The following is an 11,081-nucleotide window of genomic DNA, read 5'->3' on the forward strand; positions in this document are numbered from 1 at the left end:
ATTCTTCTCTCCCCCCAAGCCCTGGTAACTTCTTATCAATTTTCTGTCTCTATGAATTTGCCCATTCTAGGTACCTCATATAAGTGGAATCTTACAATATCTGTCCTTTGTATCTGGCCTATTTCATAATGTTTCAAAGTTCATGAGGCTGGGAAAAATAAACCCCATGTTGTAGCATATATCTGAATTTCATTCCTTGTTCTGGCCAAATAATACTCTATTGTATGCATGTATAATACATGTACATTTTGTTTATCTACTGATCTGTTGATAGAGATTTGGGTGGTTTCTATCTTTTGGGTATTGTGAATCAAGCTGCTATGAACATGGGTCTATAAGTGTCTGTTCAAGTCCCCAGTTTTAATTATTTTGAGAATATACCAGGGTGAAATTGCTGGATCATGTGATAATTCTATGTTTAACTTTTTGAGGAACTAAATGGCTTTCCACAACAGCTAAACCATTTTACATACTTACCAGCAATGCACAAGTGTTCCACATCTTCTCCAATACTTGTTAATTTCTGGGTCTTTTGTTGTTGTTTCATTTTTATAATAGCCATCTTAATGGGTATGAAGTGCTATCTCACTGTGGTTTTTATTTTTATTCTCTAATGATGAGTGATGTTGAACATCTTTTTCTGTACTTATTGGTCATTCACACATCTTCTTTGGAGAAATATCCCTTCAAATTGATTCTTAATTGGGTTATTTTGTCTTTGTTGTTAAGTTGTAGAAGTTCTTTATATATTCTAGGTGTTAGCCTTTTATCAGATATATGACTAGCAAGTATTTCTTCCATTCTGGTTGTCTCTCTAATCTGTTTCTAATGCCCCTGTCTTCTTCTTCTTGGTATGTGGCCCTCTTTTCCCCTCACAGATCACATATTCTCAATGTATTTATACTAGTCCCTGATTACCCAAGACACCCCAGATAGTCTTCCTAATAGCATCAATGCACCCTAATTTGGCTACTATTCTCTTTCACCGTCATCATGATCATCATGATTAATTATTAGCAGCTATCTCTTATTGTGAGTTACAATGTGTCTTGTACTCTAATATGAAGTATAGGTACATCCTCTCAATTTCTCTTTATAGCAACTAAGAGACTCATGCCACCATTATTCCCATCAACAGATGAGGAAACAGATTCAAGTTAATGACACGAAGAGAACACACCTGGTAGAGGGTTTTCCAATTAATGTTAATCCATAGAAGCTCTCATATCAGAAGAGATTATATCAACTAATTTACATTAAAATGCTAAATGACCTACCTCTAACCAGGCCATCTATGCTATTAAAGGCCATGCATTTATTCCAGTGGAATTCCTTTCATGGTGGAAGTTTCAGGCACAAAGTCAGGGATATTTTAGAATAGTCTGAATATGCCAAATTATTAGGGATAGGTAATTATTTGTTCTGCTTAAAAGCAAGGACAATTCTTACACAAGTCACCTGACTACCTAACAGATAAGAAAAAGGGTCCTCTTCCTTGACAAACTGCATCAATGAACTATCTTCTGGTGGGAAACATTGAGCAAGATAGACTGTCTGAGAAGCTCTCGCAATCTGCTTCTAACTGTGTGGCCTCAATCATTTCAGGTATTACATGGAGATTAGTGTTTGGCTGAATTATTTTCCTCAAAATTCATATGTTGGAGCCCCAACCACCAATGTGATGGTATTTGGAGATGGGTCTTTGGAAGTAAATTAGGGTTAGATGAGTTCATGAGGGTCAGGCCCTGATCTGATGGGATTGGGATCTCTCTTTTAAGAAAGAGAGATGCCAGATTTTTTCTCCCCACACGAATGCATCAGGGAAAGGCCATATGAGGACACAGCAAGAGGGCAATCCTTTCCAAGCCAAGAACCTTGATCCTCGACTTCTAATCTCCAGAATGGTGAGAAAATAAATTTCTGTTGTATAAGCCAACTGGTCTATGGTATTTGGTTATGGCAGCCCATCCTAATCAGTACATTAGCTATAGAATCTTCAAGGTCTTTTCTTTTCTTCCTGGACTTATTTTTCTGTTAGATGACTATACAATATCATTGCATCTACAGGTCACTTAATGTTACCTCATCTGCCTAGTAAGCAGTCCTACCTCTGACAGAAGGATCAATGATTTGACACAGCCTAGTAAGTGAAGTCAGGAAAACACCATGTCTGCAAGCTGTGCATATGTTGTAGCAACACTGACAGGAGTAAAATACCTGGGTCATTGCAATAACTTCCTTCTTTGGCTGCTGTATGGTCTACACAAGCATAGAATGTGCCTACCACCAACACACTGAGTTTTTCCCTGAAGTCACATGATTTTTTTCCCTTCTGTAGCCTAAAGTCCTATCATATGTAATCCTGCAGATTTGTAACTAAAATTAAAGGGTTTTAAATCAGACTGAACCACTTGCAAGCTGGATAAGTTTAAGAAGTTCAGTTACTCTGTCTTAGCTTTATTGTGCCCATCAGGAAAACAGTAGTAACAATAACCACTAATTGTTATTCTGAGGTAAAACATAACAATTCACAGAGTTAATATAAGTTCTAATTCCAGTAATAATAGAGTAGCCTGTATTGGACTAGCCCAGCTACAAATGATAATAATAAACTGTGAATGAGATACTTTTTAAAAAACATAACTATATTAAGGCACTTAGAGTGATCAAAAGCAGGCAGTAACTGAAGTGTATTCTTTTTTTAAAGTTTATATTTTTTACTTTGAGAGAGAGAAAGAAAGCTAGAGAGAGGGAGAGATGGCATCACAAGCAGGCTCCACACTGTCAGCACAGAGCCTAACACAGGGCATGAACTCATGAACCATGAGATCATGACCTGAGCAGAATTCTAGAGTCAGACTATTAACCAACTGAACCACTCCTGGTGTATATTCTATCCATGAAAGAAGGAAACTACAGGCATAAGATCCATGTTTATTTACTTTTTTCCCAAGGACATCTCTGATCCACATGGTGCAGACTGCATTTTAATCAACCAGAAAGCTGCAATCTTACTGGCTAAAGGTGTCAGAAGATTTCATTCTACCAGAGTTGCTAAAAATTGATGGAAAAGATCCAGTAAAGAAGAAACCTACAGAGTGGGAATCACCAAAACCTGAGTGTAAACATTTCTCAAATCTTTGGCCAACTCCAAAGTAGAACACGTGAAGAGAGGCTCAATGAGTCCAGCTGAAATCAACAGTGAAGGGCAACAGGCCTAAAGTGACATTTTAGCTACTGCCCAGTTCAGAGGAGACAGTGTTTGGGGGTTAACCATGTTAGAAATGCTTGATAAATGCCTTGGGCTTTCCCTCAATGCTCCAAAAAGGCTATAACATAGGGTAAAGATTCTTTCTCAGAATTAAGGGATTCTCATAAGGATTAAGAGCAAATCAGCAACATACATACTCTACAGATGTATAAAAACAATCCTTCACAAGTTCAACATGATCACTCAGTAACTTCCTAATACGGGGAAAAGTTTTTTAAATATAAAGTATCTACAATGCATCATCCACAGTATCCAATATTACTATATGTGAGAAGAAAAGAAAAACATGACCCAAAATCAAGGGAGAAGGCAAGTAATAGAAACAGACCCCCAGAGGGTCATAGACGTAATTATCAGACATATTAGGAATGCGCTCAAAAACTTAAATGAAAAAATATAGTTATAATGAATGAATAAAGAGAGGGAATTATCAAAAGGGAAATTTAAGTTATAAGAAAGAACCCAGTGGTAATTCTAGCAATAACAAATGTAATATTAGATATGAAATATTCATTAAACGGATTTAAAAGCAGAATGAAAATTACAGGCAAAGGGGTTAGCAAACTTGGAAGGAGATCAATAGAAATTATCCAATTTTAAGAAGAAAGGGAAAAGTTTTGGGAAAAATGTGAACACAGTCTCAGTGACCTAAGCATCCTAATGTGTGTAATTAGAGACTCATAAGGAGATGAAAGAGAAAAATGAAGAAAATGTAATTAAAGAAATAATGGTTGAAAATTTTCCAAATACTGTGAAAAAGATCAAATCAGAGTTAAAAATCACAGAAAACACCAAGTACAATTAATATAAAGAAAACCCCATATCAGAAACTCCTAGAAGTGAAAGATAAAGAGAAAAATCTTAAAAGCAACCAGAGACAAAAGGCTTATTAAATACAGAAGATAAAAATATTATTATGACTGATTTCTCCTTGGAGAGAATAGAAGCACTATAAGCCAATGCAACGGTGTCTTTAAAGTTGAAAAAAATAAAATTGTTAATGTATAAATCTATATCCAGTGAAAATTTCCTTCAAAAGAAAGGTAAAATAAAACACATTATTCAGATAAATAGATGTTGGAAGAATTAATTACTAGTACATCTGTACATATAAGTGGTAAAGGAAATTTTTCAGGCTGAAAACAGAGGAAATGAAGATGGAATGAAACTTTGGATTTATAGAAATTTAGAACACCAGAACTAATAAATAGTTGGGTCAAAATGAAATTTAGATGACTATTTTCTTCTAATTTCTTTAAAAGATAAGTGATGAGTTACACTTTACATAATAAACTCTTAATAGATGCAATAATATAGATGGATCTCTCTGACCCTCCCCTGCTCACGCTGTCTCTCTCTCTCTCTCTCTCTCTCTCCTAAAAATAAATAAAAAACATTAAAAATATACATAGATGGATCTCAAAGGTATTTTCCTAAATGAGAGAAGCTGGTCTCAAAAGTTAAATATATGATTCTATTTATGTGGCATCCTGGAAAAGGCAAAGCTAGAAGGAGAAAGAACACATCAGTAGTTTACCAGAGTTGGAGGGACAGGATAATTTGGCTATAATACATCAGTAAGAGGAAGTATTTTCAGGTGATAGGACTGTTCTGTATCCTGATAGTGTGGTGGGGGTGGCTACACAAATCTATGGTAGTTAAAATTCATAGAAATATACACCAGTAAAAAGTCAACTTTACCATGTGTCACTTCAAAACATAATTTTAAAAACAGAAAAAGAAACACATTTAGATATGAGGACATACCTACTAAAAGGCCAAAATGAACAATACCACCAACAACAAATATTGGCAATGATGTAAACCAGTGAAGCTCTCATGTACTGGTGGTGGGAATATAAAATGGCCCAAACTCTCTGGAAAACTATTCAATGGTTTCTTAAAAAGTTAAAAAGAGTTCCACCTCAAGACCCAACAGAAAAGAAAAAACCTAGGAACCAAAAAAATCTTCAAAGCAACTTTATGAGTAATAAATACTTCAAAACTGGAAACAACTATCAATAAGTGAATGGTTCAACACACTATGGCATTTTCATTTAGTGGAGTACTACTCAACAGTAAGAAAGAAAAAAACAGCTAATAAAATGTACAATAGTATGGATGAATCTTAAAAGCATGCTGATTGAAGGAAGCCAGACTCAAATTCTAATGTTGTATGATTCCACATATATTTAGTCTTTGAACAGGCAAAACTATACATGGTATTAGAGAGGGAAGCAGAGACTTTCTTTGAAAAAATAGAGACTGGCATGTGGCACATAGGCACTTACTGGGGTATTGGAAATGTTTTCTATTTCTTGACTGGGATTGTGCTTTCGCAGGTATATATACATATATATTTGCCAAAACTTACCAAATTGTACACATAAGATTTGAGGATTTCACTCTATTATGTTTTATTTCCATAACAATTATATAGCATGTACCCAGGAGAGCCCCCAGCAACTGTGCCCTGGACACTCAATTTATGCTATTTCATTGGAGTTGTCTACCCTTGCCACCTTCACAGCGGAGAAATGGGATCTCCTGCAGATAGTGACATGGTCTCTTTACATTTGTATCCACATTCAGTGTCTAGCATAGTTCTGACAAAGAGATATTTGTTGGATGAAAGACTGAATGGATTCAATGCGTGCAATACCAGAATTACAAATGAAGGTCCTCCATTCTAACCTCTCACTCAATGCAAAAAAAAACCCTCCACTCTTAGCTTCTCTGTATGAAGTGACCTAATCTGGGTTGCACTTTAACCTGGCAGGACAATCGTCATCTCATAAAGCAAACTATTTCATCGTTGTCCAGCTTACATTGAGCAAAAAAATCTCGTTCTCCTATATTTACTTTTAGGACTAGCAGGGGACCTCCCAGTGTAATTACAATCTCCCTTCCTCGGGCAGGGGTATCCCTGGCCTCGGTGGAACAGGAAACAGGCTAGGATGAGGGCCAGGTAGGTGAGGTACTTGCCTTGGGGGCAAAATTCAAGGAGGAGGCAAAAACACAGTAAACAAGATAAACAGTATCTTCACAAAATATTTTAAGAAACCAAATAAGCAAACTGGAGTCCACAGAGCAAACCACAGCCCACCAGGGCAAACCTCAAAAAGCTTAATGAAGATTTTCTCTTTGGGCTGAACCACAGGATTACATTTCAAGCTCCACCAAACCACAGCCTATTTTTTAAGGGATATTTTTGTTTGTTCTTTAACAACCCCGAAGCTAAGGCATCCTACACCGAATAACAAATGAATACACCTCCCAGCATGCCCCGAAGGCTGCTTTTCCATCAAGCAAACTTGGAGTCAGTCTTTTAGTGACAAAGCAGCCACAAGGATTATAGTCTGCTTTTCAAAAAGTGGCAAAACAGACCTCCTGGAGCAAAGATGTACATAACTAGCTGTGATGTTGCCCAGTCACTTCAGGAGAAAAAAAAGAGAAGGTGGGAAGTTCAAATCAAGGCAACATTTGCCACTTTCTTGCCCTCCCCCTTTTCTTACCTTCATAATGACCTAAAGCACAGCGCTCCTCAGAGTTATCTTCCTTTAGCACCTACCCAGGGCTGGACACTGTGCTTGGTGGCACCTGTCGTGCATATTCCTTAATCTTCCTAACAGCCTTGAAAATTTGTTTGTTTTTTTTTAATGTTTTATTTATTTCTAGGAGAGAGAGAGAGACAGCGCGAGCAGGGGAGGGTCAGAGAGAGAGGGAGTCACAGACTGAAACAGGCTCCAGGCTCTGAGCTGGCAGTCAGCACAGAGCCCGACGCGGGGCTCAAACCCACGAACCGCGAGATCATGACCTAAGCGAAAGCCGGACGCTCAACAGACTAAGCCACCCAGGTGCCCCCAGCCTTGCAAATTTGAAGCGTTGTTGTTTACTTTTGACTCTCTAAGACTCAGAGATTTGAAGTATCTAGCCCAAGATCACACAGCTAACTTTGCTGGTAGGACTAGGAGTCGAATCTGTGTTCCTTCGAGGTCAAAATGGTGCACTCTTCCACCTGCCCCAGACAACAGCCTTGGATCCAGTTCCTGCGGCGGCAATTCTCCAACTTCAATTATTTATTCTCATCTTGACTTTGCTTGATCTGTGTACTATCACCGTAATCTGCACTATGATATACATAAGATTCTTTTTCATATGTCAACTCATTTTTGTTTAAATTTTAAATAGAACAGAAGTAAAATTTTAAAGGAACTTTAGTTCACTTCATGAATTGAAAGTGAATATCATTTGTCATATGTGCAAAGTATAGGCAAGGCAAGCAACACAATGTCACTAAATTCTGGCCGGGCACTCTTGCCTACCAAAAGCTCTGGCCCAGAGACCTGTACGTTCTGCTAAAAAAGAGACATAAGCAAGTACTTGAGAGGTGTTAAAGTCAAATTAGAACCCAACAGAGACTTTTCCTTTAATGGAATCAGAAGAATTGAAAGAAAATTGGAGAGAATCACTTTCTTGGAGCTTGAATCGATGTTACCTAATTCCATGTCTCGGTGACACCAAAATTCACCTTGAGCACCATCAGTGGCTGGTGTTCCTCACACACTCAAGTACTGCAGAATTTTTTATACAGTCATGCAGTTTCTTACCCACAACACATTCCCTCCCAACGGCCATGACAGAACTCCTTAGAGTGACTAGAAGTTGGGAGACCCATATTCTTGTATGGTCTCTACCATGCATCAGCTATAGGATCTGAGGCAAATTCTATCAACTTTCTGAACCTCAGTTTCTTTTTGTTTTTTGTTTGTTTGTTTGTTTGTTTTTTAAGTTATCACTATGCCCAGTGTGGGGCTTGACTTTTCCACCATTAGACTAAGAGTCGCATGCTCTACTGAATAAACCAGCCACGTGCCTGTGAACGTCAGTTCCCTAATCTATTAAGAAGAGAAATATATTCTTTCTTTTATTCTATGGTTCCTTCCAGATCTAAAATTCTCTAAATTTAGTCTCATCTTACCATTTATATGATTTTCCCCCCAAATTCTATTATTTAAATTTTATTCCTATGAATTACAGCTCTGTGGCCCTCATATTTGCCTTTGGTATAGGGCAAATATAACGTAACTTACCACGGTAAGATTTGAAAACCTTAATAGGATCAGTCTATCCAATTGCTTTAGATTATTACTTACAGAGATGGTCCTTGTGTATACATTCATTATTTGATTCAAATGTCACACAGAAAAAATATCCAGAGCCTGATAAATTCTAGAATTGGGTCTGCTCCTTATACGTCTGTGGGACCTTGGGCAAGTAACTTCCTTCCATGATCCTGTGCCCTCATAGAAGCCTGGGTGAATAATTCTTATCCTCTCCGACTTTATAGAGTTATTATAGGGATAAAATGATCTCACTGATGAGAAAATCCTTGAAAAAAAGAAACCCAAGTTCAACATGTTATAGGATTATTCTTACTGTCAAATGAGATAAGAGATGGCAGAGCACTTTGATAGCCTTATATAAATTGTCAGTTGACCTTGTACAAGTCAGTTAGTCTCTCTTGGCCTGTTTTCTTATTTAAGTAGTAAACCCACTCAGGCCCCTTTTATCACTACAATTCTATAGTTCAAGAATTGATTTATTGTCAAATGTGATTACTGTTACCCCACAGCATATCACAGTCAGGATCAGAGAACAATAGATAATAAGGAGGACCAGTTCCTGAAATGGAAGGAGTGCTAGGATTAGAAGCAAAAGTTCTGGGCTTGAACTTCAGCTTCGCCACTCCCTAGGTTAGTGGCCTTAGGCAGGTTCCACATCCTCATGAGTAAAAACAAAAGTTGGGTTAAATCACTGCGGGACAGACCTTTGCTGTTTATGCCTCTCTAGCATCTATGCCTCTTCTTGCTGTGATAACTCCCCACTGATCCTCTGGGAAACTAGCCCTACCTAGTCTTCATCCATATGGTCCATGTGGCACTGACCCCAGTCCCTGGAGCTCCATGATCCCTAGAACACATGATCAAGGACTGACCAATGCTGTTTCCATTTTCCTGGTCATAGGGGTTCACTCAGGGATAGGCACTCACCCAAAATGATTCATCGAAACCATATCCTAGGGTCCACCGGAATTCTTAGGAAGAAGCTCTTTTCCTAACATGATTGTGAGCTGTAGAGGTAATACAAACCTGGAGTCTCCCTGGTAGTTATCTGTCATCCACATGGGAAGAGGTTTCTGTGAATGACACCAACCCAGTCCTGTCTGCGGGCAAACACCCAAAGTTGCATAAGCCCATAAATGATCTTTTCAGCTAAAGCTGAAGCTAGAACAAGTGTGTGTCACGTGTAACAGAAGGAATTCTGAATGATACAAAGATGTTTTCAGACTTGTCCAGTAGAGTCCTGGAAGCTCCCCAATGGTGCCTTGGGGGTCACTGAGGCAAGGCTGTGGCAGGTCACACTAACTGACAGGATGTAGGATGCCCCATTTAAACAGACCACCTTCTCCTTTATTGATTTTATACACTGGACATCAGGTGGGATATGTTTTCAGGACAGGTTCCAAGAAAACTTGACTTCATGGTTTCCCAAAGATCTCTCTTTCTGGAACCCAAAAGATGAACCTGTAAGAGGCAGGAGCTCTTGATCTTAACCCTCCTAGAGTAAGGGACAAAACCCAAAGGCCTAAAACTGGGGAGAAGGAAGGGTTGGCAACAACTAGAAAGCCTTTTCCCTGTTAAAAATCAGGCCAGCTCAGCCCAGCTGATAGCCACCAAGTGTCAGACATTTTGACTTTTTAAGAGAAGACAGATACCTGGATTTTTACGTGGAAATCTTCTGATTTTAGCTCTTGGCAACTAATTGAATACAATTTTAAGTCACCTTTAAGCCAAGCAAGTTACATCTGCAAACTAAATTCAAAATGTGCATCACAACACTCCCTTATTGAGTTCAGAAAAACTCTTCAGTGGGTCTCAAAATTCCATGACATCATATGACAAACTTAATATGCATGTCCACTTATGTGCTTTCCTGAGGAGAGCTCCAGAGTTTCCAATTAGACTCTTCTAAGGGTCCCCATAATCTAGAAAAGGTTAAAACGCCCTGATCTACCGGAAGATTACACCGAAAGTGTTGCCCACTGTGTGAGTATGCATGTGTGATGTAACACTGTCTCCCCAATATTCTTTTCTCTCAGAGCTAAAAGGTCAATCCCTCCTCTCTGTTTACCTCACTCTCCCCTCAATGAGAAAGGGCATTATATTACCATCGGTAGTTACTGTGCTCAGCCAGAAGGGAAATAAAAGTTCATGGGCTGTTAATCCAGCTTTATCTCTTGGCAGAATTTGCCTCTTCCTATCCTGGGACAAGGCAGGTCACAGAGAAGCACGTTTGTTCTTGGTTGGGAGGTAAGGCCATTGCGGGACTGGTGCCCACCAGCTGGCGTTAGGGAGCAAGTCATATCTGCTCCTCTCCCACAAGCAACTGACACCAGAGGAGACTCATTTGTAGGCTCACTCCTTTGCTCACTCACTCATTCATTAATTCATTCATTTACCAAGTAAGCACACTGAGGACTTCCCGTAGACAGAACTATGCTGGAACCCAGAAATACAGAGACTCTGTTCTCAAATTCACAGCTAAATGATTCTTTATTTTCATAATACGCTTTTCATTTACTCTGCAGATTCACTCCTGCTATCTCATTTGATCTTCACAATTGCCCTTGCAACCAGCAAGGAAGGAGAAATTATTCTCATTTTAGATGAAACTGAAGCTACAGAGGGTTAAATTACAGCCAAAGTAACGGTTCAGACAGGTCTGATGTTGCTGTTAGCCTAACACA

Source organism: Crocuta crocuta, unplaced genomic scaffold (genome assembly GCF_008692635.1).
Source record: "Crocuta crocuta isolate KB4526 unplaced genomic scaffold, BGI_CrCroc_1.0 scaffold340, whole genome shotgun sequence".
NCBI classification, from domain to species: domain Eukaryota; kingdom Metazoa; phylum Chordata; class Mammalia; order Carnivora; family Hyaenidae; genus Crocuta; species Crocuta crocuta.